Source organism: Harpegnathos saltator, unplaced genomic scaffold (assembly GCF_003227715.2).
Source record: "Harpegnathos saltator strain DR-91 unplaced genomic scaffold, Hsal_v8.6 scaffold302, whole genome shotgun sequence".
Classification (NCBI taxonomy): domain Eukaryota; kingdom Metazoa; phylum Arthropoda; class Insecta; order Hymenoptera; family Formicidae; genus Harpegnathos; species Harpegnathos saltator.
The window spans coordinates 83,450-90,980 of NW_020230098.1; the positions used below are offsets into that span (position 1 = coordinate 83,450).

The following is a 7,531-nucleotide window of genomic DNA, read 5'->3' on the forward strand; positions in this document are numbered from 1 at the left end:
AAGGAGCTAAAGAACTCCGATCTCAAAATTTAATTCCACAAATAAGGAAAACAAAACCCGGAGATTTAATTATAAATAAAAGGGGAAATAAAATACATTTAATATTCATATGTAAAAATAATGTTCAGGAAAAAATAACTGATGAAATATTACAAAATTTATCAATTAAATTACGAGATAAGCTATAACGAAAAATTCTATAAAAATAATAAATATTACAAAAACATCACAATTGGATAACTATAAATGGGAACAAATTTTTAATGAAATTCGAAAAGCAATAATTGGATTTTCAATTAAACTAATAATTTGTCATGGACTAGTCAAAATTCCTGAAATAAAAAGGAGAAAAGATATAATTGAAGAAGCTCATTCATCAACAATAGGAGGACATAAAGGAGTAACAAAGACTTATAACAGAATTAGACAAAATTTTTATTGGGAAAATCTCAAATTGGAAATTCAAAATTACATCAAACAATGTTTACAATGTCAAATCAAAAAGTTAGTCCGAGTAAAAACAAAACAACCAATGACAATAACAGACACACCATATTCATCATTTGAAAAAATATCAATGGATATAGTTGGACCGTTACCTGAAACCACCCAAGGAAATCTTTATATCCTAACAGTCCAAGATCATTTAACAAAATTTTCCCTTGCTATTCCTTTAAAATCTATTTCTGCAACGAATGTGGCGAATGCATTATTAAAAAATTTCATTTGTATCTTTGGTGCTCCTAAAGCTGTATTAACGGATCAAGGAAGTAATTTCATGAGTAATTTAATGAAGAGATTTGCAAAAAAATTTAGAATTAAACAATACAGAACTACAGCATTTTATCCACAAGCAAATGGAGCTTTAGAAAGATCACATTTAGTATTAATTGAATATTTGAAACAATATGTAGATAAATTCACAGAATGCGACGAATTATTAGAATACGCTACATTTTCATATAACACAAGTAAACATGAATCAACTGGATATACTCCATATGAGTTGGTGTTTAGAAAAATTGCCAGACAACCATCCAGTGAAGTCAATAATGATCAAGAAGAAGAAAAAACATATGATGATTATTTAAGCAAATTAATAACAAATATTCATGATCTTCAAAAATTGGCAAGAGAATGTTTAATAGCTTCAAAATTTAAATCAAAAAGATATTACGATCAAAAATTAAATCCACAAGAATTTCAAATTAATGACCAAGTTTTTCTCTTATGTGAACCAAAACGAGGAAAACTTGGAGATCAATATTCCGGACCCCACATGATAATAGATATTTTACCCAACGGTAATATTAAACTTCTATTTAAAGGAAAATCAAGAATTGTCCATCCAAACAAAATCAGGAAGTCTAGAATTGTGACTAAGTAGCAATAGGGAGGTTGGACTTGTACTGCGCAACATCTGCAACCTCCCAGCTCGAAAGTAAATAAATATAATATTAACATAGAAATAACATAAGAAAATAAGTATATATAATATATATAATATAATAAATATATATAATAGATATATAAGAATTAATAAAATTGTATTTTGTAGATGAAAATCGTAATTTTCTTGACAGTGATTATCTGCGTACAAGAAATGGATACTTTAACTGGATACGACTGCGGATCACCCAATTTAAATGTCACTGCGTTATCACTAATAGACATAGAAGAATGTAATATTCCATTAACTGAACCACAGATAGATAACACATACATACAATTACTTCAACTTTCAAGATTTGATACTATAAAAGTGATACAATGTAAAATATTAATATCAAGAACTATATATTATTGCGGAATGCATTCCCATATCTCTACAGTAACAAATTCACAAGCAACATATATAACGGAAACATCTTTTGACCAATGTAAAAATATGCATGAGACTGGAACATTAATTTGGGACTCTAACCATATTATAAATGGATTAAAACAAAATCATACTATTTCACGTTCGATAACTTTTGCTGGATCTACAGATGGACAATGTTTTGCAGTAACTACAGATGGACAATGTTTTGGTGCACAATATTCAGATATTATCAATATTCAGATTATGGAACTTGGCAAAACGTGATAGTACAAGGAACAATAATAATAACTTTACAATCATATAATGCACCAATAAATCTTGAAACCAACCAAATCCATTTAAATTCTGGAACAAAATGTCAATATTCGGACAAAAGATGTTCAGATATTGAAGGAAAAAGTAATTTTTGGGAAAGCATACCACATGATTTCTGTAAATTTAATCATTATGATTTATTATATGAAGGCAAGGCGGAAAAAATTATGGATCCTGTAAATGAAAAATTAACAATTGTATATTCGTTATCTACAGAAGATGTGACATTTGCCTTGACAAAAACGGGTGAAGAGGTTCTTTGCGGATATAACTTAATCAAAACGGAACATCCAAAATTATTAATTCTTGAAACTAAAAAGGGAGATTCATTTGCTCAAAAAAGACGAAAAATCATCGAAAACGTTGACATGTTTGCTTATATAAATTCAAAATTTGTTTATGTGGAAAAACATATACGCACACAAATTAAATACTTATACAGAGACATACTCCAACAACGTTGCAATCTGGAACAACAAATAATCAAGAACGCACTCAGCATAGCGATACATTCACCTGACGAATTCGCTTACCAATTCATGAAAGGGCCTGGTTATATGGCAACAATATCAGGAGAAGCAGTATATATAATTAAATGCACCCCAGTGGAAGTAACCATCCGATATACCGATAAATGTTATCATTAGTTACCAGTATTTAAAGGAAACGAAACATATTTTATGGCTCCAAGAACACATATCCTACTACAAACAGGAACACAAATCACGTGCAATAAAATAATACCACCATTATACTTTTTAACTGACGCATGGTACCGAATTTCACCAACTCCAGAACTGGCAGTACCACCAACCAAAATTAAACCTATGACACAACCAACGTGGCAATATAAAAATCCTGGATCTTTGGCGATAAGCGGAATTTATAGTAGTAAAGATTTAGAAAACTTAAGGGATTATATCATGTTCCTAGCTGAAAAAGGAGGAATTTTAAACACAATGGCACGAGGAGTTCAAGGCAAACAAACCGAACAACAAGGCATCTCTCTATCACACCTGTTGGATGAAGCAACAATAAGAAAAATTGTTAGCAGTACTTGGGAAAAAATCTGGGGAGCATTCATCATTTTTGGAAACGCCAGCGCAGGAATAATCGGACTCTACTTCTGCCTACGAGCAATCAAATTAATAATTGACACAGTTATTCATGGATATGCTATTCACTCAATCTATGGATGGTCAATATATTTAATTGGAGCAATTTGGGACTCAGTAACAAATCTACTACTGCATCTTGGTAAGCGAATTGTACCACGAGAAGAAAATAGACCATCATTAGAAAAACAAAATGAGGAAAATTCTGGACCAAATGAAATTCCTTCAGAACAATCAAACAAGAGACATTTAACAGTGGCACTAACACAGACACCTAATACAAATACTAGCATCAATATACAACCTATAAACACAGAAAATATAAATGATAATTTACAAAATGTTAGCATGCAAGAAACAATCCGCAACGAACCCTCTTGCTCTAATATATATCCTAGGATATAAAAAAAAGAGAGAAAGAGAGAAATCTTAAATTAACTTAAATAAAGTTTAGAATTCAAAGGATAAAACGAAAGCATGTTATCACGTGTAAGGGTACTCTTTCATTCTGGTATCACATAGCCAAAACATAAACCCTCCAGTCACAGTCAATCGGTTCCTCTCAGTCAACGCTCGACAGCCCAAGCAGTCGCTAGCAGCAAAAAGACAGCACTAACAGTTAAAACAGTTAAAACAGTTAAAACAGTTAAAACAGTTAAAAAAGTTAAAACAGTTAAAACTATTTCGTGTAAAGGAAACAGAAACTTTAATCCAAGTAAGTAAAACATTTTAAACATACTCACATTATAGTAAGCACGCGTTCCTTTTTTTTTTTCTTCCAAAATTAGTTAAATTAAATTTACAATTTCACAAACATTAGATTATGAAGATCCCATCTGGACAAGAAAATAAGGATTTCAATGAATATTATGGGCCTATTGATGGGATCCTACCAATCGAACATATTGACACATATGCTCTATTAATAGCTAGCATATGTATTAAACAACTCAATAATGAAGAAAAAGTATACATATGCAAGGAACACCCGAAAACAAAACTGTGTGAGGAATGCTATAATCAACTAGGACAACCAGAACATTACAAATTACTAGAAACGAAACATACCCTACACGTTGTGGTATTATTAGACAGAACAATAGCTTATAAATGCCATAAGTGCAAAAAAACAATTATGAGAAGAAACAGTGCCGCCAGACAATGTCGCGAATGTATTGAAGAATTTGTATTAGATCCCGACATATTAGCATTAGAAGGTGAGATACAAGTATATAAAAGATATTAAAAAAAAAAACAAACAAATAAGTGAATGGATCAAATAAATTTAATTTTCAAATGCATCAAATAATTTTAATTTTCACCAAATAATTTTAATTTTCAATCATTTTCATTCATTGCGCTCATACGAGGTTTCATTGTTATCGATCATTTTCATTCATTGCGCTCATACGTGGTTTCATTGTTGACTCACCACGCATGACTTAAGGGGGAAAGTGTTACGTCCACGTAACTTTAAACAATATTTAACTTTAAACAATATAAATTCAATCATAAAATCAATTCGACAATAACGTTTAGACCGGATATTTTGGCCAATTGATCCTCAGTCTAGACGTAATAAATACAACACCGAATGCTTCTTCATCGGAGAAGAGATAAAGAACAATGGGTAGATAACAAATATCATAACCATGATTATTGATTATCACTCTTATATCATGGAAAACATCCTTCCCCTACTACTAAAAAGGTGGTAAGAACTCGCGCGGGGGTATCTCACCACCTGCCTATAAAAAGCGACGCGCAGACCAGTGGGCATGATTGATTCATTGATTCGGTTGTCGTTCATTCATTCAGAAAGATTCGTTCCATACCATTCATTCACTTACACATTCTTGTATTTCATGACTATAACACACATAAAAAACATTCTTAAAACGCTGATCTATTGACTCTCAATTGTAAAAGGTAACAATTAAAGGTTTGATACTTAAATATTTGTCTCCTCAGATTAAATCCTAAAGATCCTTCTTCGTTCCGAGTTAAAACATAATTCACACAAACCAGTCCGTCCCGGGGTAAATTAGTTAAATCTATTGACCTCAAAAAGGACTAACTTACATACATTCACGTTTCACGTCGTGACACCACATTGCTGGCAAAGAGTGAGTTTTCTAAACTGTACGCTATAACTGTATACGGTTTTTCATCCATTTACGGTGATTTTTCACAAACAATTCGTTAAACTTCGTGCCATTTTAATACAAACATAGTATTATTATATTTTTATTGAGTGATGCACTGAACACTGAACTTAGAGCGCTGCCAATGGTCCATTTATTTCTCTTAAACAGGTTCATTGGACTAACAGTTACGCTGTTCGACATTGCATCGAAAATATATGGGAAAACCGTTTTGCACAAACAAGTGAATACATTCGAAGATATTATAATAGGCAAATAAATTACATTTTTATTAGACTCCATATTTATTAATGCACTGTACATCATTTTAAATATAATATTGTTCTGAGGGTTTTCTCATTTAGCGCGGCGAAACAGACACATTTTATGAATTCTTTTTCGATCAGACAGAAGATTTTACGGATGTAATTGTTTTTGGGGATTGTTTAATACTGTTTGAAGCGTATTTGTTAATTCAGAGGATATTGTAATGAAAGCAAGAAGGTTTTATTTCGTACCTTCTTGACTTTGTTACAATTCTTTTCCATATTTTATTCTACATCTTTGCACAATTTAAAATTATTCTTCAAATATTATTAAACAATTCCCAACAATAATCAAATCCATGAACCTGTCCGTCTCAGCAAAATAATTAATGAAATATATTTCATTTTCGGCGCGGAATATTATTAATATTATTATTATAAACAACAATATTATTAATAATAATATAATCATAATAATTTCGGCGCGCCAAATAGGAAAAAGTTCTCAGTATCGTCATAGTCGCGCCCGCGACTCAGATTATAACCGAGAAAGAATCAGCCTAACTCGCGTCGCTGAGCGAGAACGAGAGTGAGAAAGAAAGAAAGATATTCTTGCTCATGTCGCCAAGCGAACACGAGAGCGAGAAAGAAGGAAAGATATTCTCGCTCATGTCGCTGAGCGAACACGAGAGCGAGAAACAGGGAATGATATTCTCTCTCTCGCTCGGCGCGCCGATGATTGCCGAGCGCGTGGCCGACACAGATAGACCGAGTCGGCTGTGTGTGCATGCGTGGTGGTGGAAATTCGCTGGCTAGCCCGTCACCGATTTCCCATCACTGCCTACAGCCAGCCACGGTCCCGAGGACGCGTGCAAAAGAGTGCTCGAAGCGCTAGAGGAGGCGACCAAGTCGCTCCTAGTATTGCCAAGATCCCCTACGGACGTTTGGAAGAAAGAGGAGCTCGCAGCTCCTGGGAGGCGGCCTCGCCACTCCTGAGATTACCCAAGTCCCCTACGGAAGCTTGGAGGATAAGGGAGCTCGAAGTTCCGAGGTGGCGGACGAGCCGTTCCTGAATCACGGCAACGCCGTGAGCACAAGAATAGAAGACTAGATTCGAACCATTTGTCTCAACCCAGCAGAGTGTGTAGAGCGGTGTTTCGAATCCTATGTAATATGAGAGCACGACCGCTCTAGGAAAGCCTAGAAAGCACATCGGTAACCAGCAGTGCGACACAGTTCGCACTAAGAAGTAGCACAGATTTGCCACTGAGAACAGCCAAGCAAATGATATCGCAAAAGACAAGGCTAAGCCAGGCACGGCGCGCTCGGTTATATAGCCGGGCAGCCGAATCTTGCATGCGGGTAGTGGAATCGCGGGCTGCGCCTCATAGCGGCCGCGGTCAGAGCTACCAGTCAGGCGCGGGGCGCCGGCGGGAGTCCCGTGCGCTCGCTCGCGAGAAACCAGTGTCCCTCGCCGATTGCGAGAATGCCCCAGGAGTTAGGCCGCCCGCCCCGCAGCGCTGATCCGCTAGCCGACTTTCCGCACGGCAGCCCGAGCCGTAGAGAACACAATGTAACAAAAAGTTCTTCAGGTATTCGAAGGGAAGTACCATAGATCATGTCTACCGGTGTTGTTTGAAGATCTTCTTTGAAGTTTGTGCGTAGTCCCAAAAGTACTGCAGAAAGAATAGCCACGGTTTTGAAGAACACATGAGTGGTGTTTTTAAAGTACGATGCCATCTTTCAACGAGGCCGTTAGATTGTGGATGATGTAATGTTGTTCTCTGTTTTCTTGCTCCTATGAACTTCGTTAGAGATACGGAAAGCGTTGATTCAAAGTGGCTGCCTTGATCTGATGTGATAGTG

At 35.2% G+C, this 7,531-nt stretch overlaps 1 long non-coding RNA gene across 1 annotated transcript; it reads left to right on the plus strand.

Moving 5' to 3' along the window:
• Positions 1 to 216: 216 nt before the first annotated feature.
• LOC112588826 (uncharacterized) lies at positions 217 to 5,393 on the plus strand. Its single transcript, XR_003113073.1, has 4 exons — positions 217 to 1,441; positions 1,559 to 3,970; positions 4,076 to 4,472; positions 5,227 to 5,393. It is a non-coding gene; the product is annotated as an uncharacterized LOC112588826 (long non-coding RNA).
• The last annotated feature ends 2,138 nt before the right edge of the window (positions 5,394 to 7,531 follow it).